Source organism: Oncorhynchus clarkii, chromosome 20 (genome assembly GCF_045791955.1).
Source record: "Oncorhynchus clarkii lewisi isolate Uvic-CL-2024 chromosome 20, UVic_Ocla_1.0, whole genome shotgun sequence".
Taxonomy (NCBI): Eukaryota; Metazoa; Chordata; class Actinopteri; order Salmoniformes; family Salmonidae; genus Oncorhynchus; species Oncorhynchus clarkii.
This window is the reverse complement of record NC_092166.1, coordinates 17698358-17715676: the sequence shown is the minus strand read 5'-3', so window position 1 is coordinate 17715676 and position 17319 is coordinate 17698358. Positions and strand designations below refer to the sequence as shown.

The 17319-nt window shown below is 40.1% G+C and overlaps 1 protein-coding gene across 1 annotated transcript in view; it reads right to left on the bottom strand.

Moving 5' to 3' along the window:
* Positions 1 to 17319, bottom strand: part of LOC139376025 (zonadhesin-like) — a 209505-nt gene that overhangs the window by 131543 nt on the left and 60643 nt on the right. The window lies entirely within an intron of this gene.

Sequence of the window (17319 nt, the reverse complement as noted above, 5' to 3'; positions counted from 1 at the left end):
CGCAGTGCACAGACCCCCTCAAGATACATTGAGTTACCTTGTAGGCCTATTTGGACCGCAAATAAGTCCTTTTGGAAGTGCATCAAATATGATGCTTTTGAATGCCAAGATCATATAACCCTCACTGATGGGGTTATTTCCAAGTTATGCTGAAGGAGCTCCTGACATACTTTCAGGCAACATCGGTTGCAGAGAAGGTTGGATGCATTGGAAGAAAGCCAATATTTCCTGTAGGTATGTCTTGTTTAACATAATAATGGCTTTAGTATTCATATTCTTATTATCAATGATAACATGCTCAATGCCAATAACATGGTTACTAATTTGCTTCTCTCTCTTTTTTTATTTTCTGAATTATGAAAATGCTACTATAATGTCCTGAAAGACTTGATGAAGACCAACAATGGAGTGGAGGGCTGGCATCAACGTTTTTCGGCAAATCTTGGCTGTACCATCCCTACCATTTGGAAGTTCTTCAAGGCATTGCAATGACAGCAGCAAAGAGGTGAAATGACAATGGAACAGTGTCTTGCTGGCTTTCCACCACCATGGCAAAGACCCCTCTACTGCAAACAACAGAAGGATCTGAAGTCACTGGTTGAGAAGTACACCACGACTCAACGGCTGGAGACTTACCTGAAGAGCGTTGCCTACACTTTTAAGTTGCAGTCGTGAATACTCCGAAATCCATCTGAGAAAAATGACCACCTAGCCTACTTTGACACTTTTCCGTGACACTTATCAATTTAAACCCTTTCAATGACTACAAAATCCTTGAGACCAGAACACTAAGGACATTCTTGGACGATTTGTTCCTGAACATGTTTTTATGGCGTTGAGTTGTCATGCAGCCTACTCTTTTATAATTGTTTTATTTGAAATACATGTTTTAGGCCTACATATTGCTGCCCCATAATCTTACACCATGGATGGCGTAAAAACTAGAAAACATATTATTTAAAATGAAAATACATTGTAGAAAACACATATAGGCCTAGATATACCGTTGAAGTTGGAAGTTACATACACCTTAGCCAAATACATTTATACTCAGTTCTTCACAATTTCTCACATTTAATCCTAGTAAAAATCCCATGTCTTAGGTCAGTTAGGATCACCACTTTATTTTAAGAATGTGAAATGTCAGAATAATAGTAGAGATAATTATTTATTTCAGCTTTTATTCATTTTATCACACTCCCAGTGGCTCAGAAGTTTACATACACTCAATTAGTATTTGGTAGCATTGCCTTTAAATTGTTTAACTTGGGTCAAACGTTTTTGGCCTTCCACGAGCTTCCCACAATAAGTTGGGTGAATTTTGGCCCATTCCTCCTGACAGAGCTGGTGTAACTGAATCAGGTTTGTAGGCCTCCTTGCTCGCCCACGCTTTTTCAGTTCTGCCCACAAATGTTCTATAGGATTGAGGTCAGGGCTTTGTGATGGCCACTCCAATACCTTGACTTTGTTGTTCTTAAGCCATTTTGCTACAACTTTGGAAGTATGCTTGAGGTCATTGTCCATTTGGAAGACCCATTTGCGACCAAGTTTTAACTTCCTGAATGTGTTCTTAAGATGTTGCTTCAATATATTCACGTAATTTTCCTTCCACATAATGCCATCCATTTTGTGAAGTGCACCAGTCCCTCCTGCAGCAAAGCACCCCCACAACATGATGCTGCCACCCCCGTGCTTCACGTTTGGGATGCTGATTCTTCGGGTTGCAAGCCTCCCCTTTTTTCCTCCAAACATAACAATGGTTATTATGGCCAAACAGTTCTATTTTTGTCTCATCAGACCAGAGGACATTTCTCCAAAAAGTATGATCTTTGTCTCCATGTGCAGTTGCAAACCGTAGTCTGGCTTTTTTATTGCGGTTTTGGAGCAGTGGCTTCTTCCTTGCTGAGCAGCCTTTCAGGTTATATCAATATAGGACTCGTTTTACTGTGGATATAGATACTTTTGTACCTGTTTCCTCCAGAATCTTCACAAGGTCCTTTGCTGTTGTTCTGGGATTGATTTGCACTTTTCGCACCAAAGTACGTTCATCTCTAGGATACAGAACACGTCTTCTTCCTGAGCGGTATGACGGCTGTGTGGTCCCATGGTGTTTACACTTGCGTACAATTTTTTGTACAAATGAACGTGGTACCTTCAGCTATTTGGAAATTGCTCCCAAGGATGAACCAGACTTGTGGAGGTCTTCAATATTTTTCTGAGGTCTTGGCTGATTTCTTTTGATTTTCCCATGATGTCAAGCAAAGAGGCACTGAGTTTGAAGGTAGGCCTTGAAATACATCCACAGGTACTTCTCCAATTGACTCAAATTATGTCAATTAGCCTATCAGAAGCTTCTAAAGCCATGACATAATTTTATGGAATTTTCCAAGCTGTTTAAAGGCACAGTCAATTTAGTGTATGTCAACTTCTGACCCACTGGAATTGTGATACATATATAAGTGAAATAATCTGTCTGTAAACAATTGTTGGAAAAATGACTTATGTCATGCACAAAGTAGATGTCCTAACCAACTTGCCAAACCTATAGTTTGTTAACAAGATATTTGTGGAGTGGTTGAAAAACTAGTTTTATTGACTCAAACCTAAGTGTATGTAAACTTCCGACTTCAACTGTAGAATGGGCAGTTTTTACCCTTAAGCCTTTATATAACAACGTGAACAAATGTATATACAAAATTCTGCCCATATGAATACATTTATTTTAGGCCATAACTAACTCATTTATATAGGCTATACAGTGTATACAATATTCTGCAACTATGAACGATACAATATTTGTAGCCAAACGTTATTGAATGAAAAGCAGTAAACATACACATTTAATTACAGAGACATGAACACAATCAGGCAGTAGGATACAGTTCACTTCTTCATGCTTCACAACTCCCCGGGATACTCAATGTATTGTAGCCTCACGCGGATGGAAGAATAGCGGAGGAAGGAGTTTGCTTCTGCTACAGTGTTCGCGGTAAAATATTACACTTTACGATGGTGATTTGGGGCACGGTATACAATAACTGCATATGATGAGTATCATACTGCGAATTGGACTTTGGACTCACAGGGCCACTGTGCAAATCGAAAATGCTAAATGCATACGTGAATACACATTGGGAAGTTGATAGAGGACATTCTACATCAGAACGAGGTTTGATTCACTATCCCCTACTGTAGGTTGAAAAGTAATGAATTTTCTACACTGTGTGGCATATACTTGCTTTCAGATATTTCATATAAGGTACCTACAGTACTGACATATACAGCATTACAAGAGGTTGGAGAGTATCAGTCTTTTGACTAAGAATTCTTCAGCAATGGTGTTATCAGCACTACACCGGAGACAGCAGAGCGATGACAATGATTTCTCTACCTTTTGATTCTCCATTAGGTCTCTCCACAGGCCCTTAAATGAAGTCACTGCTCTGCATCTTGGAGTCTTCTCTAAAAACAGGAGGGCGTTGGTGGGTGCGTTCTGGGCCCCCTGGCATGGTTCCGTTTACCATACTGTGAATGTAATTAAATCTGTGAGCTGCCAGTATTTACTGGCAAGGCGGGCCGCCCCACTCCGCTCCTCAAACAGCCCTCCATCTGTCCGATTGGATTCCTGCTCCCAGGCAGCGTCAGAGAAGACGCTGGCATCCGAGTGGCCAGCTTTGGGATCCTCCCAACACGGGTCTAGGGTATTTTTCAGGACAGCACCGGTGAGCCAGAGGGACATGAATTCAGCAGTGGTGGTGTGATTAGAATATAAGCAGGGTTAATCCTCAGGAGGCCGTGTGTGGTGTTGTTCTCCCTGTAAACACTGTCATTAGTATTTACTCTCTGAGAGATGTTTGGATGTCAATTGTTTTTTGGGAAAGTCTGAGAGCATACATTAAGGGACTTGAAAAAAGGGGGTGAGTTTTTATTCTATTGAGTTCAAGGAACTGATGGTAAATAGACAGGAGGGAGATGTGAGGAGAAAAAATACAGGGACAAAATAGGGCCTGTCAATGTGGAATCTGGTAGTTTACCTAAGATCATAAGAGAATGGGCTCTGTCCAGGATGTTTTACTGATGCTGTATAAATGGTGATGTTCCAGCTGGTTCCTTAGAGGCCGTAAGCTGCTGAGTCTTTGTAATTGGTCTCTCTCCTATCCTCTTCTCGGCTGAGGACACTGAGGATCTGTAGTAGTAACAGCCTCACAAATCTGTAGAAACACGCCTAAAAGTGAGCACACACACACACACACACACACACACACACACACACACTTTACAGCCCCCCCAAAAACTCAGACTCCTCAGCTAAATTGTTAGGACGATTAGAGTAGAATTCCACTTCATTCTTGGCTAGGCGAAGGAATGAAACTTCTCATCTCTTTTGTTCTGTCAGTGATCTGTAGATAAGGTGCTATTACAATAACCACGGTCATTCTCCTGCATTTACAAAGAGAGAAGAACAGAGTGTCCTTGCCCATCAACACAGCAGTCCCACTTATTACACCTCCTGTTTAACCCTGCCGACTACGCCGTCCAAAACAGCAATGGAAAAAAAACTGCCAAGCCGAGAAAGAAAAGAGAAAAATGGCAATGCCTGCTGATTATGGAAGTTAGGGCATATTGTAGTGGGAAATGGTAGTGCTAGAGATGGGGTGAGTGTGGCGAACCCTTTGAGTAGGACCCAGGGATGCCAAGACTGAAGATATTGAGGCCTGCGATTAGGGCACCCTGGCGCTGGGCCCTGGGATGGAGCTGCGCGAGGGGGCATGGGGCATCCCGCAGAGCCACTGATAAAACGGCATGCTCTGTACTGTACTGTACCGTACCAAACAGGGGTTGGATAGAGGATAGCGACACAGCTCTGCTTTGCAGGCTCAGAGCAAAGGCCCTGGGCGATAAAAACAACGTATTTTAGACAGCAAGGAGGGGAACAAGCTGTGCTTGAAACATTGGCCAGGTGGTCTCATATTTTCTAAATTACATTTTTCCCCTCCAAACTCCCCAGTGCTCTCCTTTCAAACACACACTCATACAATGATCCAATAATAAAACATTCCTTTTTTCTTTCTTTCTCTTTCTCTCTGCAGAGTCAATCTCAGACAAATGTTTTTTTTTCAGACGATTTCACGTGAGGCCTTGTGTCTGAGCGGGATGAGGGTTCTTCCAGTCGTCAAGGTGACCTTAGACTTGTCTCCCTGAGGCTGTTTATCTGTCTCTTTTGAATACAGTGAAAGGAGGAAAACAACACATTCCACTAACATTGGCTGGCTTACACCACTTTGCACTTTAAGTTTAAAGTTGCTACCTTGATCCAGGATACATGCTGAGATTACATCACTGATGACCTTCTCGTGAATAACTCAATAAGTATCTGCTCCTCAGTGAGAATGAGTCAGTGCTATCACAATATCTGAGACTACAGGATAGTTTTTTTAAATTTATTTTTTTACCTTTATTTAACTAGGCAAGTCAGTTAAGAACACATTCTTATTTTCAACGATGGCCTAGGAACAGTGGGTTAACTGCCTGTTCAGGGGCAGAACAGACTTACCAGCTCAGGAGTTTTGAACTTGCAACCTTCCAGTTGCTAGTCTGCCACTCTAACCACTAGGCTACCCTGCCGCCGCAGTTTAAGGATCAGAATAAATCATAACAATAAGACACCTCTCAGACAAAGCAGAAATACCCATTAGAGGGCATTCTTAATCCTCATCTTCTTCCTCCATCCCTTTCATAGCATCCCTTTATTTCCTCTCATCCTCTCTTCCTTTATCACCTCTATTTTCTATTTCTTATCCTTTCTGCTTTCATTGTCTTTCAATTTACTCTTATTTCTCTCTCTCCTCCCTTCTTCTTTTCTCGATTTCTCCTGTCTTTTCTTCCTATAGTACACTTAACGTCCCCCCAACTCCCTCCCATCCTGCATGTCTGTATTGATCCCATCACCCAGAAACAGCGGCACGGTCCGCTAACCGAGTGTATTAGGAGGGGCGTGGGATGCAATCTCAATCTAATTTCCCATAGACTGAACAGCTCAGAGATACTCGCTGAAGAACTCCAGTGACATGCTCCTACGGGATACTTTCTGAAGACTATCTGATACACTTTAACTCAAGTGTTTTCTGATCCAACTTGAGAGGTAATCTTAAGTTGTGTGTTCTATGAGCTACGTATCAAAGGAATACTGCCATAAGAACACTTGTACACCCTTTGAAGAACCTGTTCTACCTGTAACCAAGAAATGTTCTTCTAAGGGGACGGCTGAAGAACCCTTTTGGAACCCTTTTTGCTAAGAGTTTAGATTGGGGTATGTGGACAGTTCTATGGGGGAAACACATTCATTTCATGCATTAAGTATGTTAGACAACTTAGTTCCAGTAATAATGTCATCACTGCAGTATTTTATCACATGTATAAGTTTGACAAATCAATCAGAGAACCTCCCGTACATGTTTTTCCATAACGACCGCTCCTTCCCAGTCTCATGAATTCTACTGCATTTCTTACGTTTTACTGAGGAGTTAAGTTACTCTAGTTTCCTGCTGTACTCAGCATTTCCTGTGCTACCCCTACTAACACATTTAGATATGTCAGTTTTGCCCACACCACAACTGTTTAGTCTTAACCTGAGCTATACTTTAGGAATCACAGGAAACAGATGAGCAAAAATGATTTATGCTGATGCTGTGAAGGGAAAAAAACGTGTTTGGGAAAGTATAGAATAAACCTTGATGTGTCATATGAATGAATATGCAGTGGGTGGCTATTTTAGTCCCTTTCTCTTTTCTCTCGCCTTTGGAACAAGTGTGTTTCTTTTCTGGGAGGCCTCAGAATAGTCCAAGAACATGCATTAAACATCTGCACCACTGTCTGTGATTTCATACTTTCATTTACGGTTGTCCGTTCAATGCCCGTATCAATCTGGTTCCTGATAAACAATATTCACTATATGTAGGTCAGAGAACAATTTTATCATCAGCCCAACTTTTCTTTTCACACATTGACGTCGAAAAGGAACCCACGGTTGGAACAAATTTAACAAGAGACAATATCAAAAGAGGCATTTCTACTGTAGGCCATTTCCATGTACTATGAGCACCAGTGTGAAGTTTATAGGAACATGTCAAATCTGGTGTCAAGTGAAGGCTAAGAGTTTATATTTTGGGGAAATGAAGCCATACAGTGAGCTCCAAAAGTATTGGGACAGCAACATTTTATATTGTTGTTTTGGCTCTGTACTCCAGCAGTTTGGATTTTAATTATACAACGATTATGAGGTTAAAGTCTAGACTGACTGCATTAATTTGAGGGTTTTTCCAATCCTATCGGTGAACCGTTTAGAAATTACAGCACTTTTTGTACATAGGGGACCAAAAGTATTGGGACAAATTGACTTACATGCATATGTGTATTAAAATAGTAAAAAGTTCAGTATTTTGTCCCATATCCATAGAACGCAATAATTACATCGAGCTTGTGATTCTACACATTTGTTGGATGCATTTGCTGTTTGTTTAGGCTGTGTTTTAGATGATTTTGAAATAGAAATTAATGATAAATAATGTATTGCGTCATTTTGGAGTCACTTTTATTGTAAATAAGAATAAAATATGTTTCTAAACAATTCTACATTCATGTCGATGCTACCATGATAACGGATATTCCTGAATGAATCGTGAATAATGATGAGTGAGAAAGTTACAGAAGCACAAATATCATACTTGTTAACCTCTCACCATTACAATAACAGGGAAGGTTAGCATTTATTTATTTTGTGGGGGGGGGGGGGGGGGGGGGGGGGGGGGGTATTTGTGCTTCTGTAACTTTCTCGCTCATCATTGTTCACAATTCATTAAGGATTATTCGTTTTTCCGATAGAAAATGTGTCTTAAAAATATCTACTAGAAAAATTATTTATATTTAGTTTAGTCTTATTTGCCTTCTGTAAGATTTTGTTTATGAAATATTATGTTTTTAAAACATGTCACTGTTGCCAAATCAGCAACAGGGTGACCAAAATCTGTAACAGAAAGACTGCAATTGAATTGGCCACAATGGGAAATCATAGTAGTCACAAACCACAGTCGCAGTAGAGCACAGTATAGTACAGTAGAGCACAGTATATTACAGTAGAGCACAGTAGAGTACAATACAGTAAAGACGAGTAGAATAGAGTATATTTCAGTACAGTAGAGTTTAGTACTCTACTGGACTGTACAGTAATCGACAGTACTTTTCTTTACTGTACTGAACTCTACTCTACTGTAATGTACTCTGCTGTGCTGTACTCTACTGAACTCTACTGTGCTGCACTGTGATGCCCAAACCTGTGAAACATAGACGTCTATGATTGGTACAGATTTGGTCCGGTCTGGATCAACCAAATTTGGTCTTGTTTGGGGGCGGAACTCATTGGGATAATAGCCAGTGTGTAGAACAATACCCAAACATGCAAATGAGGATATTACATATTACATATTACCTTTGCTCAGCTATTCAGGATACATCACCATGAAGAGAATGACATTCATAATGCATTTCTGTATAGTTCAGATCTAGGATCCCTTATGTCATTCTGTTACCGTCATTCTGTTAACGGGTGTTGATTCGCTTCACTTACTGTTCAATAACCCCAAACTCAAGGTGTCATATCATAGCTGACACCACATGTTGGTTTTTTTGCAGACGTTTTGAATCTTCATTCGAAATAGATATTTCACAGTGTTTTTGGATAAATAGATTTGACTGTCATTCTGTTATCTAACTTCGCACATGCACTGTTCCTCAAGTAAATCTGATTTAGTAAAATGTTCCGTGGCAATTGTTAAAAGTACACCTGTGTATAATGTAGATTGTTAAACTTTGCAATCAATGGTTTTAGCTTGGCATATATTTTAAAGTGATAAAGTGAGCCTCAGTGTCCCTCTGTCACTGTGGAACTGACCTGTAGTTACAGGTTACAGAGTTACATTGTAACACAGCCCTGCTAACTATGAATCTGAGAAAGAGACTCAGATTTTTTGTTTTAAACAGTCCATATCACACATTATTGGAGTGCGCTATACTACTGTAATGGTACAATAGCAGAGCACAATTTAATACAGTTGTTTATTTACAAAGTAATACACATGCAGGCTTGTTCCCTTGATTATACAACCGGGGAAAAGGATAATTAAATGCAAATGGAATGTTCCTCTACTTCCTCGCTTTTCTATAATAAGCACAGGTACTGTATGCTAGCCACAGGGTATGCAGCTTACTGGGAGAAAGCCAGAGAGAGTTTGTTTAGGCTACGTTCAGGGTGTCAGTGTTAAAACGTATCTAGGACGGACAAGGCATGTGAGTAAATGCTGTTTTATACAGTACATATTTAACTTTTTGAATGTCATTGGGGAACACTGGGGCTTGACTTTCCTGTGTCCTTTTCATATTATATCTGTATGTAACATCTTATATTATCTGATATTATCTGCATAATATCTATACTTCAGCAAAAGTTGCTTTATCAGCAAATGTCTCAGACAACCTTAGGCTCTTCCTGGAGATAATGCAGGGTTTCAGTTATCAAAGATTCCTTGAGGGTGACTTAAAGAGTCCTAGCTTGCATAGTGCTGTTATTCATATATTCACGTTTAAAGGCCCAGTGCAGTCCAAAAATGAATTTTCCTGTGTTTTATATATACAGTACCTGTCAAAAGTTTGGACACACCTACTCATTCAAGAGTTTTTCTTTATTTGGACTATTTTCTACATTGTAGATTAATAGTGAAAACATCAAAACTATGAAATAACACATGGAATGATGTAGTAACCAAAAAAATAGTTAAACAAATCAAAATATATTTGATATTTTAGATTCTTCAAAGTAACCACCCTTTGCCTTGATGACAGCTTTGCACACTCTTGCCATTCTCTCAACCAGCTTCATGTAATATATTTCAATTAAGGTGATCCTTATTCATTTGTGGAATTTCTTACCTTCTTACCTTTCTTACCTTCTAAATGATTTGAGCCAATCAGTTGTGTTGTGACAAGGTAGGGGCGGTGTACAGAAGATAGCCCTATTTGGTAAAAGACCAAGTCCATATTATGGCAAGAACAGTTCAAATAAGCAAAGAGAAACGACAGTCCATCATTACTTTTTAAGTCCTAAAGGTCAGTCAATATGGATAATTTCAAGAACTTTGAAAGTTTCTTCAAGTGCAGTCACAAAAACCACCAAGTGCTATGATGAAACTGGCTCTATGAGGACCGCCACAGGAAAGGAAGACCCAGAGTTACCTCTGCTGCAGAGGATAAGTTCAATAGAGCTAACTGCACCTCAGATTGCAACCCAAATAAATGCTTCACAGAGTTCAAGTAACAGACACGTCTCAACAACAACTGTTCAGAGGAGACTGCGTGAATCAGGCCTTCATGGTCGAATTGCTGCAAAGAAACCACTACTAAAGGACACAAATAATAAGAAGAGTCTTGCTTGGGCCAAGGAACACGAGCAATGGACATTAGACTGGTGGAAATCTGTCAAATTTGAGATTTTTGGTTCCAACCACCGTGTCTTTGTGAGATGCAGAGTAGGTGAACGGATGATCTCCACATGTGTGGTTCCCACCGTGAAGCATGGAGGAGGAGGTCTGATGGTCTGGGGGTCCTTTGCTGTCAGTGGTTTATTTAGAATTCAAGGCACACTTAACCAGCATGGCTACCACAGCATTCTGCAGCGATACGCTATCCCATCTGGTTTGAGCTTAGTGGGACTATCATTTGTTTTTCAACAGGACAATGACCCAAAACACACCTCCAGGCTTTGTAAGGGTTATTGGACCAAGAAGGAGAGTGATGGAATGCTGCATCAGATGACCTGGCCTCCACAATCACCCGACCTCAACCCAAATTAGATGGTTTGGGATTAGTTGGACCGCAGAGTGAAGGAAAAGCAGCAAACAAGTGCTCAGCATATGTGGGAACTCCTTCAAGACTGTTGTAAAAACATTCCAGGTGGAGCTGGTTGAGAGAATGCCAAGAGTGTGCAAAGCCGTCATCAAGGCAAAGGATGGATACTTTGAAGAATCTCAAATATAAAATATATTTAGATTTGTTTAACACTTTTTTGGTTACTACATAATTCCACGTGTTATTTCATAGTTTTGATATCTTCACTATTATTCTACAATGTAGAACATTTTTAAAATAAAGAAAAACCCTTGAATGAGTAGGTGTGTCTAAACTTTTGACTGGTACAGTATATTTCCAGACTATGAGAATGGAATAATACTGTGAAGTTGTGAAAATAATAGTAATGCCCTTTTAGTGTCAGAGCTGGTTTGAAAATAAATTTTAGCCTGTTTTGGTGGGATGGACTTTTGGCCAGCCTGGTGACATCACCAGGTGATAAATTAGTTAATAGAACAATAGGAAAGAGAGTTCTTAACCTCTCTACCAATAACAACACATTTTTTGTTTCTCCCTCACCACCCAGACCACTCCCAGACAGTTCTCGCAAAAGTTTTGCTTGAGAAATTGCTCTCTGCTAAGAAGCTTTTTTTAGCAATTAAGGAACTTACAGTAATTGTTACCTAGAAATGATTTGATAGTGAGGTAAAAGCACCTGCATTGGACCTTTAAATAGGGTACATTTATACTTAAATGCAGCTAATAAAATGACTTCAAAAATGACTAAATCGATATTCATAACAATCATGACATTTCTACAGTACAGTGTATTATTTGCACACAATCCACAAGATAATTGCTTTTTGCTTTAGGTTTACAGGTGCTATAAAACAAAGGGATGACAGTGTGCCTCTTCTCTGTGAGGCCCATGAGATGAAAATACCCAAATGCATTCTGAAACCCTCTTTTATATCTCCACTAATGAGACACTAGCCAGCAGGCAACCAGTGTCCCACGCTGAGCCACTGCCTGTACTTAGGAGCCGACCCTTTCAAAGCACCCATCAAGCCTCCAGGGCCCCACCACTGGAGCTTCAGAGATACTGAGACACTGAGTTTGCGTACACACCCAACTCTGATCTACAGAACACAAGACACCAGGAGTCTCGAATCTAGAGGAGCCAGGAAGTTCAGTTTCAAAAGGAAGCCAACAGGAGAGGGCACTTTCATATAACGTGACATACACTGAGTGCACAAAACATTAGGAACACCTTCCTAATATTGAGTTGCACCCCTTTTTGTCCCCAGATTAGCCTCAATTTGGACTGTACAAGGTGTCGAGAGCATTCCAATTGTTTCAATTGTCTCAAGGCTTAAAAATCCTTCTTTAACCTGTCTCCTACCCTTCATCTACACTGATTGAAGTGGATTTAAGAAGTGAAATCAATAAGAGATCATAGCTTTTACCTGGATTCACCTGGTCAGTCTATGTAATGGAAAGAGCAGGTGTTCTTAATGTTTCATATACTCAATGTATTTCTCAGAACGGTCCCCTGTTATGCTGATGTGTCACGGGCTGAGGCATTAATTGAAACCCCGCAGCAGGTGGCCCGACATTCATCTTGCAGCCACATTGAGATTCAGGCGATTGTGTGCCCTCGGAGCTCAGCTAGATAGGTTTTTCACCGCCGGATTGAATTTAAGGAAGGGAGGAAGGTACTGAATACTGATATGAGATAAGACACTGTGTGGGCTTCAATCACAAGCTTGTTGAAGTTGTACCATCTCAGAGATGCTGTTCTAGCAAAAAGCTATGAGCAGTCAAAAGGCATGTCCATGTAGTATGCTAACAGTGTTTACTACTGAATTTGAGTATTGATATACCCAGTCTTCAAAGATGTTCCTTTCGTCCACATTTTCCTGTGTCTCTATACGTCTCCATTTTTGCAGCCCTGTTATGCCAGAGTGAATGTAGAGTTCTTCATCTTTTTGCCATGCACAACATGGCAGAAGAGTTGACATCGTTCACATAGCGGTAACTTTCCCAGTAGCGTAGCAAAGGCAAGCACAAGCCATAGATAAAAAAGTATACTACAACAGAGCAGATACTGGCCAATTATCTACTTTCCTTCTTTCTATCTATCCTGCACATCCCACCAGCTGGAGTTTATACACCCTAATTAGTGTTCTCTTATCACACCCTAATTAGTGTTCTCTTATCTCCGATCGGAAAGCACACCATGGACTCCATTAAATATTTACCATTACTGTAACAAGTTCCTTGAAAAAGGGCATGGACATAAATCTAGTAGGGTGGATACAAGCATTTCGCTACACCCACAATAACATCTGCTAAACATGTGTATGTGACAAAAAACATTTGATTTGAACATGTATTTAATGCATATAGTCTACAAAGTATTAGTAAGATAGAACTACATTAATGTCTGCAATTAGTTAAATATGTTGTTAAGGGTCATTTATTTATTAAAGCAGGGATTGTATAATCAATTAACTTAAATGTCATATTGATACTACTGCAAGGAAAGAACATTGTCTACATATTTTACCTTTATTTAACTAAGCAAGCCAGTTAAGAACAAGTTCTTAGTTTCAATGATGGCCTAGTGGGTGAACTGCCTTGTTCAGGGGCAGAATGACAGATTTTTACCTTGTCAGCTCAGGGATTCGATCTTGTAACCTATCAGTTACAAGTCTAATGCTCTAATCACTAGGCTACCTGCTGCCCCTTACACCAATATACAGTAACTTTCTTTCACTAATATAGTTCTTTCAGAACAGTAAGCCTAATTGGTCTAAGGGAGGCAGTTCACAATGCTACTTTAAACCTTGCCTGAAACCTAAAGATCTAAAAGCCCACTACAGTATGTCTTGTAGTTGAATGAGAGTACAGAATACTGACAGAGAGCGAGAGGGAGAGAGCGAGAGAAAGAGCACGAAAGAGAGAGAGAGCGAAAGAGAGAGAGCGAAAGAGAGAGAGCGAAAGAGAGAGAGGAAAGTGAGAGAGATAGAGAGAGAGAGAAAGAAAGAGGGGGAAAGAGAGAGTGACAGGCTACTTAGTGTCAGGAAGGTCACCTGTGATTCAAATCAGTATTCGACATCCACCCATGTCTGAGGAGATGATATGGAAACTGTCCACTAAAATCAAACAATCTAATCAAATCAAACTTTAATTGTCACATGCGCCGAATACAACAAGTATAGACCTTACCGTGAAATGCTTACTTACATGCTTACTTGCCTAGCAGACTAAAATAAAAATAAATAATAAAAAGTAACACAATAAGAATAACAATAATGAGGCTATATACAGGGGGCACCGGTACCGAGTCAGTGTGTGGGGGTACAGGTTAGTTGAGGTAATCTGTACATGTAGGTGGGGCTGAAGTGACTATGCATAGATAATAAACATCGAGTAGCAGCAGTGTACAAAGGGGGGGGGGGGTCAATGTAAATTGTCCATGGCGATTTTATTAATTGTTCAGCAGTCTTATGCCTTGGGGGTAGAAGATATTGAGGAGCCTTTTGGTCCTAGATTTGGCGTTAGCAGAGAAATCAGTCTATAACTTGGGTGACTGAAGTCTCTGAATTTTTTTTCCGGTGTCCTCTGTCACCGCCTATTTGTCGTGCCCTCTTCACGACTGTCTTGGTATATTTGAAGTGATGTGGACACCAAGGAACTTACCCCGACGATGTTAATTGGGGCTGTTCGGCCCGCCTTTTCCTGTAGTCCACCACCAGCTCCTTTGTCTTGCTCATATTGAGGGAGAGGTTGTTGTCCTGGCACCACACTGCCAGTTCTATGACCTCCTCCCTATAGGCCGTCTCATCGTTGTTGGTGATCAGGCAACACTGTTGTGTTGTCAGCAAACTTAATGATGGTGTTGGAGTCGTCTTTGGCCACGCAGTTGTGGGTGAACAGGGAATACAGGAGGGGACTAAGCACACACCCCTGAGGAGCCCCAGTGTTAAGGATCAGCGTGGCATGATTGTTGTTGCCTACTCTTACAACCTGTGGGTGGCCCGTCAAGAAGTCCAGGATCCAGTTGCAGAGGGAGGTGTTTAGTCCCAGGGCTCTTAGCTTAGTGATGAGCTTTGTGTGCACTATGGTGTTGAACGCTGATCTGTAGTCAATGAACAGCATTCTCACATAGGTGTTCCTTTTGTCCAGGTGAGAAAAGGCAGTGTGGAGTGCGATTGAGATTGCGTCATCTGTGGATCTGTTGGGGTAGTACGCGAATTGGAGTGGGTCTAGGGTGTCCTGGAGGATGCTGTTGATGTGAGCCATGACCAGCCTTTCAAAGCAATTCATGGCAATTCAGAGCGGTAATCACTTCAAGTAGGCTTTGGTTTTGCTAGGGTGTTGTGGATGGGCATCTGCTTCTGGTTCCAAAGGTCGCATGTTCGATTCCAGTGATTGAAAGTTGTTTTTGATAATTTTGTCTTAAGCCTATCCTAGAACCTTAACTCTTAAGGTTAAGCAGTAAATCCGAACGGTTAAGGTAAGGGTTAATACCTAAACTTGACCTTGGAACATACAGCGAAGAAACTAAACACTTCGAAATTTGACATTTGAGAAACATCTTATTTGTAAAATAATATTTACTTATTTTTTAAATTCACCACACCATACACATACGAACAACAACTTACAGAAGCACACAAACAATGACTACATCTCATCTTCCCACCCAATTGCTCACACCCCCATCCCTAGTGTCCACATTATTGTTTGCCACGTGGCCTTAAATTGTACCAATTTGTTTTTTTCGGGTTGTCCATGCTATTTCAATATTTCAATAACAAATAATTCGATTTTTCCATTGTGTTAATGATGGCGGATTGATTGATTTCCACATTTTTAGTATACGTTTTTTCAAGATAAGGATAAGAAGAGAATCGTCCAGGCCATTGGGTATCTCACTACAGTCCCATATGACATGTCTTGAAATATGCAGACAGATGGACTAAAGGTAAGTTTATATTGTAATATTTCTGACAGACAACTTTCGACTTTCTAGCTCTGCCCCTAACTTTTGGACTTCATAGCATTCCCAGAAAGCCTGGATTATTGAGTCATTGTTAGTTTTACACATGACTCTGCAGTTGCGCTGTAGAATTTGTGAATTTTGTCTCTTGTATAGTACATTCGATACATTAGTTTATACTGGATTAAGCTTAAATTGTTGTTAACTGTTATGCTCCAACATTCCCTGCATCTTGTGCCAACATCAGTTCTTTTAAATCTTGGATATGGATATGCTCTCTGCAAGGTTTTGTATATCTTCCCTATGATATGGATATCTTTCTTTGAATCAAATAAGATTCCCTCAAGGTTGCTCTGACGTCCAAAATATTTCAAATCTAAATTTCATGATGTGTAACTTCCTCTTAATTCTTATGGCTTGAATCCCGCTAACGGGATCGATATGACAACAGCCAGTGAACAGTGCAGGGCGCCAAATTCAAAACAACAGAAATCTCATAATTAAAATTCCTCAAACATAGAAGTATTTTACACCATTTTAAAGATAAACTTGTTGTTAATCCCACCACAGTGTCCGATTTCAAAAAGGCTTTACGACAAAAGCACACCAAACGATTATGTTAGGTCTGCACCTAGTCACAGAAAAACACAGCCATGTTTCCAGCCAAAGAGAGGAGTCACAAAAAGCAGAAATAGAGATAAAATTAATCACTAACCTTTGATGATCTTCATCAGATGACACTCATAGGACTTCATGTTACACAATACATGTATGTTTTGTTTGATAAAGTTCATATACAAAAATCTGAGTTTACATTGACGCGTTATGTTTTGTAGTTCCAAAACAAAAAATCTGAGTTTACATTGGCGTGTTATGTTTTGTAGTTCCAAAACATCCGGTGATTTTGCAGAGAGCCACATCAATTTACTGAAATACTCATAATAAACATTGATAAAAGATACAACTGTTATGCATGGAATTATAGATACACTTCTCCTTAACCTGTTGGATCTCTAGGGGCGCTATTTCATTTTTGGATAAAAAACGTTCTCGTTTTAAGCGCGATATTTTGTCACGAAAAGATGCTCGACTATGCATATTTTTGACATTGATATCTTGATATTCTTATTCTAGTTTTTGAAAGAAAACACTCTGAAGTTTCAGAATCTGCAAAGATATTGTCTGTAAGTGCCCCAGAACTCATTCTACAGGCGAAACCAAGATGATGCGTCAAGCAGGAAATGAGCAGAATCTCTGAAGCTCTGTTTTCCATTGTCTCCTTATATGGCTGTGATTGCGCAAGGAATGAGCCTACACTTTCTGTCGTTTCCCCAAGGTGTTAGCAGCATTGTGACGTATTTGTAGGCATATCATTGGAAGATTGACCATAAGAGACTACATTTTCCAAGTGTCCG